At 43.3% G+C, this 19896-nt stretch overlaps 1 protein-coding gene across 2 annotated transcripts in view; it reads left to right on the top strand.

Annotated features, from left to right (window-relative positions):
• UBTD2 (ubiquitin domain containing 2) overlaps positions 1-19896 on the top strand; it is a 95161-nt gene that overhangs the window by 29027 nt on the left and 46238 nt on the right. The window contains exon 1 of one of the 2 annotated variants that reach the window (XM_067566380.1): positions 19846-19892. The exons of the other annotated variant lie outside the window; for it this stretch is intronic. The gene's annotated coding sequence lies outside the window, so the exon portion shown is untranslated. Of the gene's footprint in view, positions 1-19845; positions 19893-19896 lie in introns of those variants that run through there. 2 annotated transcript variants of the gene reach the window in all.

The raw sequence follows: 19896 nt of genomic DNA, 5'->3' as shown, positions 1-19896 counted from the left end.
CACTATAACTTCTATATGCAGTCTTTTTTGCAACCACAGTGATCAGTACAGTTGCGTGCACAAATAGGTGCTGTGTTGATCTCTCAGTGACAAATGTTTTTCAAAAATTACAGGGACATAGCATTAAGAAAAATGAGATGAATATGTTTGAGCAAGACACTGGTGTTGAAATGTCTATGAAGTAAGCTAGAAGCATGTACAAATTATTTCTATTAGTGATTTAACTGGGCATGAAACAGTAATTATATCATGAAATACTGGCTTGCAAAATGAGGAGAGAATTCTGTTAACCCCTAGAAACATAGAATTTCAGTCAGATGTCCTTGTTAAAGAACAAGAGAAGAGAAAAATAAGCATGTTTACTTTCAACTGAGCAGTTGTTTTCAGTTTCCTGTAAGGCATCAGTGGATCTTCATATCCAGCTATAAAGCTAAATCATTAAAGATATGGCATAGTGAATTTGTCAAGTAAAATTCCTAGTTCAAACTTTTACCAATCTTTTAATTAGCTGATGAGCTTAAGTAGCTGAAGCAGGCTATTAATTGCATTTAGTTAATTGGCTAATGTGAGACTTGATCCCTGCCAATAACTATCACAGTAGGATAAACTCAAGGTGTGGAATTAACTGAAGTTACTTAACTCCATCATTTTCCATCCTAAAACAATTGTTAGCTTTGAGATTTGCAGGTTTATTTTTGTGCATTTCTTTGTGGAATTCATGCCCCTCTCATGCTTGAAATGTTAGTTGCTTTGCAATGAATACTTGAGCTAGAACATCACATTCTTTAAGCACAGTAAATAGGAACCTCTGTCTTGTGATTCATATCATATCACTGTATGTTTGTCCAGTGTAAATGTCATTCTTCTATGAAAAGTTACCAACATTACCATAATATGCTCTGCATGGTGCTACATATTGAAATCAGCTGGAAACTGAAGCTAGTGTGGAATGCAACGGCTTTTATTAAGCAATTTCACATCAGGAGCACATATTAGTACTGTGGGATCTGTGCTGGCTGAAAAGAGCTTTCGAGCTAGAATTCAAGACATCAGTGTTGACCTATAAAGCCCTAAATTATTTGGGAGCTGGTTAGCTAAGAGTCTGTGCCGTCCTGCCACAGTTTAGATCAGCAGAGGCACTCAAGCTGGAATCCCTTCAGTATGAGAAATGGAGCTGCCAACAGGATATTCTGTGTAACTCCCCACCGTGCCTTTAACCTTCTTTCCCTTCCTCCCTCCACTCCCCAACTTTCATGGAAAAGAGGGCTGAAGATTGTAGAGGTTTGGGTTTATTTTGTTGGTTTTGCTCTAAGAAGTCATCTTTATGAAACTCTAAGCACCCTTCACTAGTTGTCTCATACCATCATTATGTATATTAAATTGTATTGGTGTCCTTATTTGTGTACTGGCTTCTGGCCTGAGTACTTGAATTACATGGGAAAGTCAGTGACATTTCTTTAAAAGAAAAAATGTTTAGCTAAATTCACTCTTCCGTTTATAACAGTACGTTGCTTTCATTTTTAAAATGGTAAAGGTATCTGCACAGTGTGATGGGTATTATAACTACTCAGTTTGTGGCAAAATATAGACCTGATGCACCTGTCCCTGCCTATCACTTCATTGAATTCCTGTTGACCTTCTGTGTGTGTTTGAGAATCTGAGATAGCCGGTTGCTCCACCATTATGCTGCCATTGTAAGCTTGAGTCAACATAAAAGCAAAGCTTTCTTTATAGACTTCTTTAATGGATCCCTGCTCACCACCCCAGCGCCTCTTGCTGGCCGTTCTGGGGGATCACTCTGGTGGCCGCTGAACCCTCTCTGGTGGTGTGTCGCCCATTCTTTCTCCGCTTCTGGACCTGCGTCTCCCAGCAGTCCCAGCGTCCAGTTAGTGACACAGCCCTCCAGCTGTGTCAAAAGCCTGGTCTACACTGGCGACTTAGGTCGACTTAAAGTCACTTAAGTCGACCTACTCACACCTGCGTCTACACTGGCACCACTGTTAGTTTGAATTAAGGTGCCTGGAAAATCAACTTAATAAGACCACCTCTGCAAGTGGCATAGCACCTAATTCAAATTTGTTAAATCGATTTAGTGTCAGTGTAGACACAATGTCACTTAAATCGAATTAATTGACCTCCTGAATGTATCCCACAATGCCCCATTTTGACTGCCCTGGTCAGTTGCGCTGTGCTGCTCTGTGCTGCTACCAGGAAAAGTCCCCTCCTCTCAAGCCCCAGGAAGATTTGAATTTTCATTTCCTGTGCTGCCAGTGTGGAGAGAGCTTTTTCACTGTTCTCCACATGGCTACTGCAAAGCCCAAACGCGCTCCAGCATGGAGTCGACCAGAGGTCTTAGATTTCATCACGCTGTGGGGCAAGGAGTCCGTTCTGGCTCAGCTCAGAGCCAGCAAAAGGAATCTGGACATTTATGGGAAGATATCCCAGGGCATGCTGGAGAAGAGACACGAGGGACGCTCAGCAATGCCGCGTGAAGATTAAGGAGCTGTGTCAGTCATATCAGAAAGCCAGGTAAGCTAACAGCCATTCTGGCTCCTCACCCAAAACATGCTGCTTCTATGATGAGGTGCATGCAATTCTCAGTGGCAATCCCACCACAGTGCTGCCCCACAGCATCAATACCTCTGCTAGGTCACAGCCCATGGTCAATGATGAGGACTCTGTGGACGAGGAGGAGGTGGAGGAAAGCAGGGTGCAGGAGAGCGGGGTGTCCGTTCTCCCAGAAAGTCAGGACATATTCCTGACCCCCGAGCAGTCCAGCAGCCCACAGGACAGCACTGATGATCCCGGGGAAGGCACATCTGGTGAGTTTTTTTTCTTAGCATTTCTGTCCTTTTACATTGGGTAGGGGGGCGGGAGCACAAAGGGGATTTCAGGCATTTCGGTGACTGTACTGTGGGATTACCCAAGGAACAGTTGATTTATGTGATGAGAAATGCTACGTTTATCATCAGTTGATATCTCACAGACACGTTAATGTATGTAATCTGTTATCCTTCACAAAACTTTTCAGGGGAGGGCTGCCTTGTTCATCCCTCCACACTAGGATACTTCACTGCAATCAAGGGACCCTGCATCATGACGGAACACTGCTTGTATCCCCCTGCATCCAGCAAATGTGTTTTAAGCATAGACCCCCACCACCACCACGCTATCCTCTGATCTTCTCTGTAATGGCGAGCAGACCCTTCTGGGACGTCAGGAATGGAATGAGGCTGTGTGTTTGCCCTGTGTACTGCGTTGCGATTATTGTCTACATTTTCTCAGGGGTTCATTATCTACATTGTTACAGTTGTATCATTTTCTTCACTGTGCTAACGGTGGCTACCTTGTTTTTCTTTCATTCTGTAGAAACCTTGGCATGGGACAGACCCTCAAGAAATGCTGCGGAAAGACTAGCTCAGATTAGAAAGAGGAAAACAAAAACAAAAAGATGACATGTTTGGCAAACTCATGAATGCCTCAGCTGCCACAGAGATCGAGCAAAGACCATGGAGGCTGACCTTGTCCCAGAATATGGACATGTACAGGGAGAGTTGCCAAGAAATGATGGAGCATGATCACAGTACCATGCAGGAAATGTTGTGAATCATGCGGGACCAAGCAGAGATGCTCTGGCGGTTTGTGGAGCTTCAGGAGGAGCGAAGGCAGGACAGAGTTCCCCTGCAGCCCCTCCATAATGGTCCTCAACTAGGGCTTTTCTGCCCTCCCCAGCTCCCAAGAGGTCTCGGAGGAGATTGTCCAGGCTGCAGTACGTGCTGGGGTGGAGGCGAGCAGAAAGCAGCGGTGGCCACGCTGACTGCTGGCCAGCAAGCTACCACCCTACTCCTTGAGACAGTGAATGGACACTCCCCCATTGCTTGAATGTTCAGAAATAAAGTTTTGCATCATTTCAACACGTTTCTTCATTAAATCATATCTTGTTCAGGAGGGGTTTGGTGGGCACAGATATCGTTGGGGGGGGAGGGGGTTCACCAAAGGCAAACAACATACAGGAAAAGAAATCAGTCCTGCATCTCATTGCAAAACCTGGTTTTCAAAGCTTCCCTAATGCAAAGTGCTCCGCGGTTAGCTCACAGCATAGTGCTGGCATCTGGCTGCTCATAATTGGCGGCCAGTCTTTCTGCCTCCACAGACCAACCCTGGGGGAACCTCTCACCCTTCGCTTCACACACACTATGAAGAACACAGCAAACAGATATCACTGAAGGGAGGTACTTCTCACTCATGTCCAGCCTAGTGAGGAGACTCCTCCATCTACCCTTCAAACGCCCAAAGGCACATTCTACAACCATTCTGCAACTGCTTAACCACTTATTAAAACACTCCTTGTCACTGTCAAGGTGAGCAGTGTATGGCTTCGTTAGCCAAGGGAGCAAGGAGTAAGTAGGATCACTATTGGCATTTCCACACCCCCAATGTGAGTTTTTTGGTAAGGGAAGAAAGTGCCCGCCTGCATCTTAAAGAACAGCCCCAAATTACGAAATACACGAGCATCATGCACCTTCCCAGACCATCCCACATAGATGTCGGTGAAATGACCCCTGTGATCCACAAGCCCCTGCAGGACCATGGAAAAGTACCCCTTGCAGTTTATGTACTCGGTTGCTAAGTGGACAGGTGCTAAGATAGGGATGTGCGTCCCATCAATGGCCCCCTTGCAGTTTGGGAACCCCCTTGTGGCAAACCCCTCCACTATGTCCTGCACATTTCCCAAAGTCACTAGCCTTCATAGCAGACGTCTATTTATGGCACTGCACATTTGATTCACGGCAGCGCCCGCTGTAGATTTACCGACTCCGAATTGATTCCCAACCGAGTAGTAACAGTTGCGGGTTGCCAGCTTCCACAGAGTGATGGTGACTCACTTCTCCACCGTGATAGCTTGTCTCAAGTGAGTATTCACATGCTTCAGGGATGGGGCCAGCTCCGAGCACAGTTCCAGGAAAGTTGCCTTTTGCATACGAAAGTTTTGCAGCCACTGCTCATCTCACAACTGCATAACAATGCGGTCCCACCAGTCTGTGCTTGTTTCCCTGCACCAGAACCAGTGCTCCACGGACTGCAGAAGACTTGTTACAGCCTGCAGCCATCAGGAATTATTCTGTTCGATGGCTTGTAGCAGGGCAGCCTCGGTGTTGTTGTGCTTCAGCTTCTTGCTCTATTTCTAAAATTGATGATAAGCCGCGATGTGTTTGTCACGCTCACAATAATAGTGCAGAGTTGAGCTAGCTCCATGTCTCTGTAGCAGTGGCGATCGTGGGGAGTAAAAAAACAGCACGAAAATATCTTTCCTGTTTGTTTGGGGGTGGGGGAAGGGTGGAGGAAGCAGCGTTGCATCATGGGACGATGACACTCATGCCAAGAGCTGCCGTGGCTAATTGCACTGTGGGATAGCTACCCACATTGCACTGCTTTGCAATTTGAATTAAGGCTGGTCAGTGTAAATGCAGGAGACCTGTGCAAACAGCGTAGTGTAGACACACTGCGATTTCTAAAAATCGGCTGCTGAAAGTCGCCTTCCCTCGGCAGTGTAGACATAGCCAAAATCTTTACTCCTCCCTCTTTCGGGGAGGATTCAATAATCCTTAGCTACTTATCAGTGGCCACAGCAGTCCAGAGTCGGGCCCTTACTTCAGGGCCCAGCTGCTCCCTGTCTGGAGTCAGCCCTGCCATCTCTGTTCAGCTCTTACTCCAGGGCCCACTGGCTGCTCTTCCCCTGGAGCCCGTCTTGCAGTCCACCCCTGCTCTTGCTTCAGAGCCCACGGCTGCTCCTTCCATGGAGCCAGCCACTGCTGTATCCAGGGTGCTGGCCTACCTCACCTTGCAGGCCAGACAGCCTTCTCCCTCTGAGCTCCTGAGGGTGACTGCTCCCTCCCTCTGGCTGGCAGCCCTTCTTATATGGGCCTGCCTGGCCCTGATTGGCTGCTTCCTCCTTGGCTTTCCGATTGGCTGCTACCCCGCAGCCTCTCCAGGGCTCTATTAATCCCTTCTCTGCTGGGCTGGGCTACCTGCCCCACCACAACTTGCAGTTTAATTTAATCTTATTTTCATCTTGCTGCAAGCGCACAAAATTGATGCTTGATAGCATTGCCATGCAGAGGAAACACTTTGAACATCCTGAATTGTAAGTTATTTTTAACGAGAGAGAGGTTTTATTTCAGCTCCCACTAAATGTCAATTATTTTTTCTTTAAATCCTTTCCCTTGTACCTTGTAAAAATGATAGTTGTGCAACAATTAAAATCCTGGGCCAGGATGAAATTCATTTGCAACAGGAAGCAGATGGTCTGATTCATGACTTCAAAACTACACTATTTGAACTAATAGATGGAGGCCAGTTTATTCTGTTGGCTTTGAATGGCAAGCAAGTAGTAGCATAATTGTCTGCATAAGATTTACTAGTCAGTGAAACTGTATACTTTGCAACTCCATCTGATATGTCTAATGCTTCTGTATTAACTGAATCCATGAGAAGATATAAAAGGCGTTTAATGCTTTAAAAAAAAAAAAAGTTTTCTTGATGAAACTGCTAAAGTACATTCTTGTTAACAAGAGACTGAAAACAGTACACAGTTTCTAAGGAAACTCCATGCAAGCTTTCTCTTGCATTCCCGAAGAGGTTACTAATTTTACCGAATGAATTGTGTGAAGTACTGTGTGGTGTTTTCTCACCTGAAAGAACCTTGCATGGAAGACAGCATATTCATTTTCAGCGGTAATCCTAAATTTTAAATCCAGCTTTCCAGAAGTAAAAAATGGAATGTGCATTTTGCTGTCTAGCTCAAATGGTGGTGGCGGCCTTATTCAATAAGAGCATGTGCTTGTTATTGACCTCAAAAGAAGACTTCCACTTGAGGATTTTAAGTGATTCAAGTAAAGGTCTTTGGGCTTCTGCTACATGTCTTCATCCTGGACTGACTCTTACTCTGTCCTAGACTTCCTCAATCTCTTTGTCTGCTGTAGCATTTTCCCAGTGTCAGTCTAGCATGTGTGCAGATCTACCAATGGTGGTAACATAAGTTCCAGTGTAGCTGGTTTTAAATGACATTGCCAGAAATGCCTACACCCCATCTGTCATGGTGCTTACACTATAGCACTGGTGCAGCTGCACTAATGGTTGAAGAAATGCTGAAAATAGTGTATCCATACAGGCTAGTGTTGCCACACAGACAATGTATCTAGGAAAGCAAGCAGTTTCTTACAAGTTTAATGTGGTGGTTCTTGCTCATGTCAATTCTGAGTAGATGTGCGTGCACCGCATGCACGTGGCCAGAAGGTTTTTCCTCTAGTGGTATCTGTAGGGTCAGATCTGGAAGCCCCCTGATGTCACGTCTTCGTGGTGCTGTATATAGGGCCCTGCCAACCCCCTGCCTCCTCAGTTCCTTCTTACCACCCATGACAGTCACTGGAACATCAATCTTCTCTTGCTTTGGAAGCATCTTCATAGTGGTTGTTTGCACTGATACCTGTAAAGAGTAAAATAGTTTGAGTTAGTTTGTAATTACAATTGGTTTAGTTAGATAGGACCCCGCTTATTGGGTCCCAGGCAGAGCTCTTGCTCCACATGCCCTCAAACACATCAGCCAACTTTCCAATGGGATCTCAACCTTGTACTGTCAAGACTGATGGGTCCTCCACTTGAGTCTCTAGTGATATGTGTGCTTCTCTATCTATTCTGAAAGGTAGCCTTTCTAGTGGTCATAATGCCAGCCAGGAGAGTCTTGGAACTCAGGGCTCTCAAGTCTGAGCCCTCTTATATGGTTTTATTCAAGGACAAGGTTTAGCTGCGCCTTCACCTGGTTTTCCTTCCAAAGGTGGTGTCACAATTCCATTCAAACCAGGACATATTTGAGTTTTCTACCCAAAGCCACATGCCAACAGCTGAGAGCAGAGGCTGCGTATTCAGGACATTAGACAGGCTTTGGCTTTTTTATGTTGAGAGGACTAAAACATTTAGAAAACAACGCTGTAGCAGTAGCAGATAGTATGAAAGGTACCCCGATATCATCACAAAGAATGTCTGCATGGATCATGTCGTGTATCAGAACATGTTATGACTTGGCAAAAATACCATCCCCAGTGCTGACAGCTTACTCTACAAGGGCACTGGCATCCTTGCCAGCGTTGCTCGCTCGGATCCCAATTCAAGACATTTGTAGAGCCACAATATGGTAGTCTATTCACACCTTTGTGGCACAGTATGCTATTACACAGCATGCCAGACCATACTGCATTTGGTAAAGCGGTACTGCAGTCTCTACTTGGAATTGACATGAGCAAGCACTCGAAGGAAAAATGGTTACTAATCTTTGTAACTGTTCGAGATTTGTTGCTCATGTCTATTCCAAGATCCAGCCACCTACCCTTCCGTCGGACCCAGCTGGCAAGAAGGAACTGAGGAGGTGGAGGATTGGCAGGGCCCTATATACGGCACCGTGAAGGAGCAACTCCAGGCGGCTCCAGCGCCAACCCTGTGGATACCACTAAGGGAAAATCCTTCTAGTGACACTGCACGTGGCGCGCACACACACCTACTTGGAATGGACATCAGCAACACATCTCAAAGAACAACAGCTACGGAGATTAGTAACTGTTAATAAATAATCACCCACTGGAAAGTGTAAGATTATTTCCCGAAGCTAATTCAATAGCTTCTATCCACGCCACTTGGCTTTTGAGCTCCTTACTTGATTTGAACCATAGAATCATGGAGAAATGTGCCCTTTTGTTTTTTTGTTTGTTTTTATTGGTCTATTGTAATAAATTTACATTCTTTGTCCTTATCACAAAAGTAATTTTGCTTCAGTAGTTGTCTTGGAACCACAGACATTATTGTTGTAATAAAATCCTGGATGCATAGACCATACAGAGGGACTGATCCTTGCCCTTTTTATGGCGAACTGTCTTGCTTCCTCTTGGGAGCTGGACTTTCTTGCTATAAAATTGATACCGCCTTCAAATGTGAGTCCAATATTACAAGCAGCTTTTCATGCTCTACACCCCTCACTTGCTTCCTTATTTGTTTGGCAGATCTTCACAAAGAAGCTGTGGTGGTGGTGAAGGATGAAGAATAAAATGTAATTGCTGGTAATTATTACGTTGATTTCTCTTTGCCACCACAATTATATACCCTCCTCTTCTCTTGTGCTTTATTTCTCATGTGGTGAAGGAAACTTTCAAATTGATTATGCAGCAATTTTTAGGGCCTTGTGTTTGGAGAGGAGGAAGGGGGTGCACACTTATTTGACTGTTTCCAGCTGCTAATAATTACCAATATAATTTTATTCACCAGGTAGCAACAAGTAATCTATTGTGCAGTTAATATATCTTGAAGGGGAAAAAGTCCAGATAAACATTTGAGATGCCTTATCCTTCCCTCTTACTTCCATAGTGATGCTTTCCCAGCTTTGTGCCCCAGTTCTGAGAACAGGTGAGCAGCTGCCTTTCTGGCTTGCACAGTGCCATTTGCCTAGCTGGCTGACAGCATAAGGATGCCACAGATGATTGATTTCCCTCCTCTGTGCGGACTGCACACATTATTTAACATTGGTACCTGTAATGTCTGGCAGTCTAATCTTGTAGGAGTACAAACTTTGATTCAAGTGCACAGTCCATTGTCTTCCACTGGGTCTTCTCCTCATTGACCGGCTTTAAAAAAAAATTTCTGGTACTCGCTTAGCTTGTTTCTTTTGTGCGGTTCCCCTTTTTGAGGTTTATTAATCTGAAACGTTTCACTCTGTGACTTCATTTCCTGGCTTGCTTATTCTTACAACTCATCCCATCTTGTCATTTGTCTTTATAATGTGGATTTTCATACTGTGGGCCTTACATTTTATTACAAATTAATTGGAATGGATCACTCAAGATGCTCAGGGAATACCATCCTGCCTACCTACTCAAAAAAAGATCATATGGGTAAGTATCTACTGTGTTTTACATAGTAACACTCAACAATCAGTAAAAACAGTTACGATTGAGAGTGTTTCAATGGTCCCCCGTTAACATCTTTCACTCTAAACACTGTAGTTGTTTACAACAATTCAGTCCTTTTTTTAAAAAAAAAGCAACTAATGTAGATTAAAACTGAACAGCTGAGGTTTTAAGCCAGTTCTTCACTTCTGTGAGATCCTTCTCTGTACATTGTCCCCTCAAGTAATTAAGATGTTCATCTAATGTAGGCAAAAAAATTTCCATTTCTCAACTTTTATTCTTGTGAACCAAATTTCTACAGTGAATCCTGTTCCTGCGCACACACCCCCCTCCATAGTGGTGTAATTCATTTAGTAGTAGTGTTGAACCTGAGGACGATATGAGAAAATGAGCAGCATCAATAGTAGCCTAGATGATGTATCAAACCTTACAAAATATTAGTGGTGAAGAAAACATTCCTTTGAGATTATTTCTTGTTGAAATTTGGGAATAATACATTCAGTTTTCATTTAATTTCTAAAAGGATTTTGAGTTGGTAATTGCCCCTCAACTTAACAGAATGTTGTATTCAAATAACATTCTTGATCATTTCTTATATTCATAATTGTTTCAAATTTGTATATAATGCAAAGTTAGCCTGTTCTAACCTGTCTCTTCTTGAAGCCAATATTCTTTGCTATCTTTCAACCTTATCCCCAGAGAGGGATGCAGTGATTATTTCATCAATTATACTGATGTGTGTACATTTTAAGCAAACTAAACATTTAGTTTTCTCTGCCAAACTCTCCCTGCTGGCTCCGTTCTTCATTGCTATCAAGTTCAGTAGATTCCCCTGCCATGAAAACCAGCCTCACAAATGTGTCATTTTCCACTCTTCTATACAGACAGGCAGTCATCAGATCCTGTCCCTTCCTCCTTTAGAACACTGATTAAAATCTGTTCCCTCCTTCCCATTACAGCTGCTTACAATCTTGTGTTCCTTAGTCATCTTCTGTCTTAACTGTAATGTTATTCTGTTGGGGTCTCCCTGCTCCTCCCTACCCAGTCCATCCAAAATGCTGCTTCAAAATCTTGCCTTCTCCCAGCGGTTGGTCCCCATGTCACTTTTCTCCATACCCATTGCCCATCTTTTAATACATGTCCTTCTTTAACATACTGCTTCTATAAAGCCTCCTTTAAAGAACTTCAATGTATATATTGCATCCAGGTAAAAACCCTAAAATAACATTAATGGTGGAAAGTCAAGCACTCAAGTTACAGAATGCAGGACTTCTATTAGTGCACAGGTTTCCTGGTACTCAGGGAGTGAATAGTGTTGGGTATTGAATGAATCTGTTTGTATGACCCTGCCTAAGTTGTTCCAGAAGTTGAAAGGGGTGTAATGAATGAGCCAGGAGACTGCAGGAAGAAAAAGGATGGTTTCGTAGGTAATGCAGTTGAATACCACTTTGGGAATTGATTCTATCCCTACCTCTATCACAGACTTCTTATATGGTTCTGGGCAAATCACCTAAATAAAAAATTTTACACATTCCTCATATTCTGGGCCCCCAGCTCAAGATGCTTGCAGTCTAATTTGTAGAATTGCTATGCTCTCTCAACTGCAAGTGAAATCAATGGGAGATTTGCTCTGAACATGTAATGTGCTATAAAATGCCAAGTGCTGTGAAAAATTAGGTCATATGCTTCTCAGCTTGGACAACCAAAATATTTGACACTTGTCAATTTTGGCTTTAATCTCTGTGCCTCTGTTCCCCAGGTGTAAAATAGGGACAGTAGAATCTCACCTCATGGAGGTGGTGTGAAGATAAATTCATTCATATTTGTAAAGAACTAAAATACTACAATCTGAGCACTGCAGAAAAACCCTTGAGAAAATTATCAATTCTTTATTCAGTGTAGGGTTTGATGATGTGAAGTAAATAACGCAGCCACACATTCAGTGATGGGGAGAAAAAGAAATACTGAATAGCTATCCATTCAGTGAGGATTGACCCATCAGTGCACAAGATAAAGGAAAGGATCATATAGAAAAAACGAATGTAATGATCTAATCAGAGACTATCCTAATTCATGCACACAAGGACACCAGACTGTGGTTGTACAGTCAACCTTACTTCTGGCATTTCCTAACTGTTAAGTGTTTGACTTGAAAACCTTAATGCTCTTTTAATGTAGTTTTTGTTTGTAAATTTTCTAGGTTTTTAAAAAAGCAACATGGGAAAAATGGGTTTTCTTTTTAGGGGAACAGCAAAAGGCATGTGACACCAGAGCAGCCCTCTCCCCTGTCAAGTTACAAGTTCCTGTTGCAAAGAAGAGAGTCTCACTAGAGCTTCTAAATGAAACAGTTTAAAAAATATTTTAATGTGGGCAAAAAATGTTTTCCCTAACATCATTCTAAGAAATGACCAAACTGTTTCTGCTGAAATTTTCTGGAAAATCAGCCTGAGGCAGACACTGAACATGGAAAATTTGAGCCAAGCTGGATGAAATTTGGCAAAGTTATAAGCAATTGAAAATGAGGTATAATTATGGAATGAGTTGGGCAACTCTACCTACAGGTGTTGGTACCTGTGTTGCCTCTAATGATGAAAATAAATATATTTTGCATAGATCTTATGACTGTCCTTCCACTGAAAGACCGCTCTTTTTTCCTTCAATAGTCTATATTTATGATTTGATTGGACATTAAGGCCTGGTCTACACTAGAGAATTTTGTTGACAAGTCACCTTTTGTCAACAAAACAATCCTGGTGTACACACTGCAATGACCCTTTTGTTGACAAAACTGCCCTGTTTTGTTGAAAAAATAAAACTACCTCAACAAGAGGCGCAGAGCTTTTTGCAACAAACTTTTAGTGATAAATCATCACTGCTCTTACTATCGATATAACAGCATCAAATGTGGACGTGTTTTTGTGACAAAATGAGTGCTGTGTGGATGGGTACGAGTGCTGTAATTATAGCACTTTTTATCACCAAAAAAACTACCATCGACAAAACTTTCTAGTGTAGACAAGGCCTAAATTCTTGGGGCAGAGACATTATCTTATTTGGTTGTAAGGTGCTGCACCCCTCTGGTGCTCTATAAATAAAGTTGAAAGTTTGAGTTGAATTTCTGCCATTGATAATGGGATAACAGTATTCAAAATAGTGACTTTTTTGTCAAGATTAATCTGTGGCATCCCTTTATTTGGTCTCTCAGTAGGAGAATTAGGGAGGGGTCACATTGAAATTGATTTAGCAGACATGACCCTAATAAAATGAAACTACTCATGTAATTTGAAATTCAACTTAAGAAACAGGTGACTATATTTGGGCTTCAATATGGATGGATTTATTCAAAAGTCCATTTTCAGTAGTATAATCAATAGTGCATATAGCTACACAGAGTAAGTCAAATTGATGACAATGAGGAAAAAACTTCATTATAATCTGTGGAGGGTTGAAAACCCTGTCCCCCTGAAAAGTAAGATTGCATAACTTGCCATAAGCAAAGATTTAGTGAGGCAGTTGCAGTCTTCTGAAGGATCAGGAATACGCAACTGCCCAAAATGTAAAGCAAACAAGATGGACCAGAGATTTGTTCTGTAGTGGTGAATCCTACTTATGGGACTGTTTGTCTGATGCATATGCTTTCAATGTGTTCATGTTGGATATCATTTTCTTTGGGTACGACGTTTTACTATTTATACTTGAAAAACAAATTTTTGTTGAGAATTCGTGTTTTTTGTTGTGTGTGCATGTGCATGCAGATGTGGAAGAGCATATTACGGTAGTTATGAGTTTTTAGCCAGAGGACTTAGAGGAGGAGATTAACATTTCACATCTACAGTTGTCAAATGTCTCTACTATAAATTATTACCCGCACCCCCCCACTAGTCAGCTTTCTAGATTCCCCAGTGTCTGGCTTGCTTTTTTTCATCTCATACTGCTCTCTGAACAGTGGGAACTTCACAGCACTTCTGGTAATTAGTTAGAAAGGACAATAAGTTTTGATGGATTTTCTATTAGGAAAATGTCCTAAATGAGATGTTAGTGGCTTTAATAATTGTATGTGTGTGGAATTGGGGGGAGGGGGAGATTTCTCAGGGGTCCTGTGATTCATGCTCTAACTGCAACATGAAACCTGGGTTTGATTCTTGGGGGAGGGGTGCATCTTGAAATAGAACTACTGGAGAGAGAGAGATCAGGCTGATCCCGGGAGAATAAGGAACAGTTCTCATGTGTTTGTAGTAACCCCTCACACCATTCTAGGAACAGCATTGACAGGGTTGAAGGGTAGTCCCATCTGGTCATCCTCCACTGAAAGAAGGCTTCAGTGACAAGGGGTCTCTGTGGAAGAGGGAGGATGAGAACCTTTCGTCCTTGAAACTGCAGTTCTATACAAATAATACATTGACTTTATAAATATCTTTGTGCAGCAGCCTGTATCTTGATGAACACTTGTAAATTTGGCGTTGATCTCTTTACTCTGAACTTACATTCGGGATGGACACAGTTTTTAAAGTAAGGCACGGAAATAGACAATCTGTTTCTTTTATCTATTGAAACCCAGTCACTTCTGTTGCTAGCCCACCTATCCATATCCATATAGAGCTATAAATATCAGTTGTCAACTTTTGCTTTTTTGCATTGATGGAAAAAGTGTTGAAAAATGGGTTATTGTAACTTGCTATTAATCACATTACAACCTGGATTCTGAGAACGAACCAACAGACCAATGAAATATCTGCCTCCTTACCTTATAAACTTGTATTCAAGTAGGAATGATCTGCTTTTATTCTGACTGGAAATATTTTTTTTTTTTAATTTGTCTTCACATCCTATATTCTGCTTTACAAGCAAATAGCTCTGCTGAGAGGAATGTGAGTCATCTGCCCCCCGTCCCCCATCTCTGGTTGCACTTGATGATCTTGACTCTCGAGTTGGATGCCTTTTTCTAAGTCGGAGACTGTTACAGAAGTAATTTTGATTCAACGTAAGGGTTAATAAATGACTTTTATGAGACAAGCACACAGTGAATGATGAAAGGGAAACAAAGCAGAAATACACTGAACTGGTGTCAGATGTCACTCTGACATACATACACATCCCATACTGCTTATTGAAAAGTGGTCTGTTAATGACTTTTGTGTATCATTGTTCCTGTAAATAAGGCCTAGTCTACACTGACAATGTAGGGCGATGTAATGCGGCTTACATTGATCACATAAAGTATGCGCCTACATTGGCATGTCAGTCCCGCCGACCTAAATAGTGGTAAAATTCGGCTTAAAAAACCACCTCTACAAGTGGTGTAGTTCTGAAGTCGAATTCTGTGGGTTGAATGACTCAGTGTAGGCAGAGTACAATGTAAATGGACGTCATTGGCCTCTGAGAGGTATCCCATAATGCTCTGTTGTGACCACTCTGCACATTCGCAGTCTGCTTCACTGTGGCCACGTAAACAGGAAATAGCTCCTCCCCGCATAACTTGTTGAATTCCCATTTCCGGTTTTTCAGTGTGGAGAGAGCTTGCTAGCACAACTGATCATGGCAACTGCACCCCCTAACCACACTCCAGCCTTGAGTTGACCTGAGGTCTTTGGATCTCATTGGTCTGTGGGGCGAAGAGTCTGTTCTGGCTCAACTCTAAGCAAGCAAAAGAAATTTAGATATCTACAAGAAGATATTTTGTAGCATGTTGGAGAAGGGGCACAACAGAGATGCGCAACAGTGATGCTTAAGATCAAAGAGCTGAGGCAGGCTTATCCGAAAACTAGGGAAGCTAACAGCCATTCTGGTTCCTCATCCAAACATGCCGCTTTTACGAGGAGCTGCATGCGATTCTTGGTGGAGACCCCACCATGCAGAGTTGATATCTCAGGGGAATCCGAGGCCAGGATGAATGAGGATGAGCCCGTGGACAAGGAGGAGGAGGAGGATGATGATGAGAACAGGGAGCAGCGAGTCGGGTATCCCTCCTCCCTGAAAGCCAGGAGCTGTTTGCAACACAAGAGCAGCTCACACAGACGCAGGAAACCGTGACTGACCAGGATGCCAGGGAAGGTAAGTATGTACTGCAAATTGCATGTGTTTGGTTATATCCTCTGTCCAGAATCTTGTACCAGTGGGAAAAAGTAGTGTGTGTGGCAGTGTCACTGTGCTTCCTCGTACTTGGTTTGCTTAAGCATTGGTTCACCCCGGAAAAGATTATTTATGTGCATAGGGATGCTCCAAGAATCCGCCGTGCATATCTCCAGGAAGCTTTCATGCAAATGCTCTGCAATCGTTTGCAGAACATTTCTTGGGAGGGCAGCCTTATTTCTTCCACCACAATAGGACACTTTCCCCCACCACTCTGTTGGTAATTGTGCAGGCATCATCGCGGAACACAGCATAGACACCTAAGGGCCAGGCCTTAACCAGATGCTTGCAGCAAATCCTCCCTTTCAGCCTGCGTGACCCTCAGCAGGCTGATATCACTCATGGTTACCTAGGGAAGATGGCGCACATTTGCAGTGGTTGGCCAAGAAAGTTTTTTAAAGTGTGTGTTATTGCACAGCCGGGGATGGTTTCTTGATTCGGCACACTGCAAGTCCCTAAGCAGGACATTGTTGCTATGGGTCTTGGGCATCTGCAAATGGGTTCCCATTTTTTTTCCTCCAGAGACAGTTAACCCATCCCTCACTCTTTCTACCGCATGTTAAAAACCTGATCAATTGGGAGCCTGACGTCCATGCTGCTCTAGGGAGCTTGGACTTGTACAGCATGGGCCTCTAGGATTTCCCTAACATAGATGCACTCGCCCCTTACTTACCATGGCTGGAACAGCACTCCGATCCTTGCAACGGTCGGACAATGATATGCAGTTGTAGCCTTCCCTTGGGAATGCTCAGGGGACTTATTTTTACATTGTAACATTGCTTTTCATCCATGGGATGAGTTAACAATGGGTACCTTGTGCTTTGCTTCCCTCACAGTGGATAACATGGTCTTCAATGCACCACTGTCTCATACTCCTGCAGAGCGCTTGTCGCAGATAAGAAGGCGGGGGGGAAAAAGCCTGGGATGTGTTTAGTGAGCTAATGAACACCTCCGCGGCTGCTGACACAGAGCTAAGAGCGTGGAAGATTTCATTATCTGACAAACATGGACATGGACAACAGGAAGGCAGCACAGGAGTATGAGCGTTCAACACAAGAAGAGATGCTGCATTTACTGTGTGATCAGCTAGACATGTTGAGACATCTGATTGAGCTTCAGGAAGCTCAGCAGCAGGACAAACTCCCTCTTCAGTCCCTGCAAAACTCTGAGCTAATGCATTCTTTCCTTGCCGCCACCCCAAAATGGCCTAGAAGGTGGTTGAGCAGGGTGCAGTACATGCTACATTCCTCGCTGGTTGCGGGGAGCAGAAAGAGCCAACAGCCCCTTTAAGGAGTGGGGATGTGTGATTCTTTCATGTGTGCACAGCCAAAATGGGCTCTGTATCACTGGCCCCCCACAATGCATGTGGAACGTTCCATTTTCTTCCATTTCCCCCCTCTGTGAAGGATCATCAATAAAGAAGTACTACTTTACAATTCATTACTCTTTATTTATTGATAAAAAGGGAATAAAGGGAGAGGGAAGATGCTGGGGAGGGGGCAATGGATTGGAGGGGGAAGGTTGGGGGCAACATACTGCTTCACAATTCATTACTGTTTATTGATAAGAAGGGAATAAAGGGAGGGGAAAGGGGGGAACTGGCTTGGTGGAGGATGGGTAGGGGATGCGAAGTGAAAGCACAGCACAAATAAGCAACGCACATCACTGTTGTCTCATTGCAAAAGCGGTTTTTCAATGCTTTCCTGAAGTGCAGCACTCCACGATTGGCTCTCAGCGTTGCAGTGGTATCTGGCTGCTCAAAATTTGCGGCCAGTCTATCTGCCTCCACAACTCAACCCAATGGGAACTTCTCCCCCTTTGTCTCGCAGATTATGGAGCACACAGCGGGCACTATTTGGATGATTTTTTCACTGAGGTCTAACCTAGTGAGCAGACTTTGCCAGCACCCCTTTAAACGTCCAAATGCACATTCCACCACCATTCTGCACTTGCTGAGTCTATTATTAAAACGCTGCTTCTTGTGGTCCAGGTGCCCAGTGTAGGGCTTCATTAGCCAGTGAAGCAAGGGGTAGGCAGGGTCACCCAAGATCACTATTGGCATTTCAACATCACTAATATTTATTTTTTTGATCAAGGAAGAAAGTGCCTGCCTGCATCTTTTTGAACGGACTTGAGTTCCTAAAGATGCGCACGTTATGCACCTTTCCAGACCACCCGACATTGATGTCTCTGTGGCAAAGATGGTTCGGGGCAAAGATAGGGATGTGTGCCATCTGTGCCCCTCTCCCCAGTTTGGGAACCCTATTGCGGAAAAGCCCTCCATTATGTCCTCCACGTTTCCCAAAGTCACTCCTCTTCTTAGCAGAAGTCTATTAATGGCCTGGCACGTTTGAATCACAGCTGCTCCCACGGTGGATTTACCGACTCCGAATTGATTCCCAACTAACCGGTAGCTGTCTGGCATTGCTAGCTTCTACAGAGCAATGGCCACCCTCTTCTTCACTGTCAGAGCTGGTCTCAAGTGAGTATTCATGCATTTCAGGGCTGGGAAGAACTCTCTGCAAAGTTCAAAGAAAATGGCCTTTCTCATTCAAAAGTTCTGCAACCACTGCTCATTATCCCACACCTTCATAATGATGCAATCCCACCAGTCACTGCTTGTTTCCCGGGACCAGAAGCGGCAATCCACCAATTGCAGATGGTGCATGCCAGCCTGCAGCAAATGGGAGTTGTTTCATTCTATGGCTTGTAGCAAGGTAGTCCCTGTAACATCACAATTTTCAGCGGTGCAGCTCCTGTCTTGCCCCTGAAAATACTGCAGAATAAGTCGTGAGGTGTTTGTGATGCTCACAATAATAATGCAGCGCTGAGTGGGCTCCATTCCTCTCAGGCAATGGTGTGCACATGGCAGAGAGTGAAGGTTTGAAAAAAATGGTGCAAAAAGGAGATCGTCTGTTTGTTTGGACTGGGACAAGAAAATGGTTGGAGGGGAGCAGTACATTGCATCATGGGAGGATGACTTATCCAAAAGCCTCTGTGGCTAGTTGCACTGTGGGATAGCTACCCATGGTGCACTGCTTTGATTGTCAACCCAAGCACAGCTAATGGGGATGCAGTCCCCCAACACAGTGAGCATGGTGTGATCATTCCCCTCCGACTTCTAAAATTTGGCGGGTAAAGTCGATTTAAAATAAATAGACTTCACTCTGCAATATAGACATACCCTCAATCTCCCTCCAAACGGATCAGGCATCACAATTTCATGGGATAGGTCATTTTTTAATAAAGGTTGTCTTAAAGAAAAGAGTGGTTTTTTAGCACTTATGGATCCAGATTTTACTTTTAAGACAAATATTAATTTCAGTGCTTATGGTATTTTTATGATGCAACATAAAAAATGAATGTGCATGTTATTTTTCATTCCATATTTTACATGCTGGTAGTATTTGTGATGTACATGGTCTGAAATAAATCCTGCATATGTTCTTTCAAGTTTCAGTTAACCTCAGAATGAGGAATATAAGATGTCAGTAAACATTTATCATGACATAAACATTAATTGTTGTACTGTCATTGCATTGCTTATTCTCATTAGAAAGTAGTATAGACTTTTTATTGTAGGAAAGTATAGGCTAAACTGCTCTGAACATATAGTTCAACGATCACTACTTGCACTGGAGACATTTGTTTAATATCAAGCTTATTTAGTAAAATCTTTGTCCTGTAGTCAAAGCACTGGTCTGTGAGCCAGGAGGTGAGGACCCTGATTCCACATCCATCACAGATTTCCTGTATTCCTGCTTCTGAAATGGGAATAATACTTTGCAAGGGAGTTGTAAAGCTTAATTTAATGTGA

Source organism: Emydura macquarii, unplaced genomic scaffold (genome assembly GCF_026122565.2).
Source record: "Emydura macquarii macquarii isolate MOO-44397 ecotype Brisbane River unplaced genomic scaffold, CSIRO-AGI_Emac_v2 contig_2768, whole genome shotgun sequence".
In the NCBI taxonomy this organism is placed as follows: domain Eukaryota; kingdom Metazoa; phylum Chordata; order Testudines; family Chelidae; genus Emydura; species Emydura macquarii.
The sequence above is the reverse complement of the archived record's forward strand: the minus strand, read 5'-3'. Positions and strand labels throughout refer to the sequence as shown.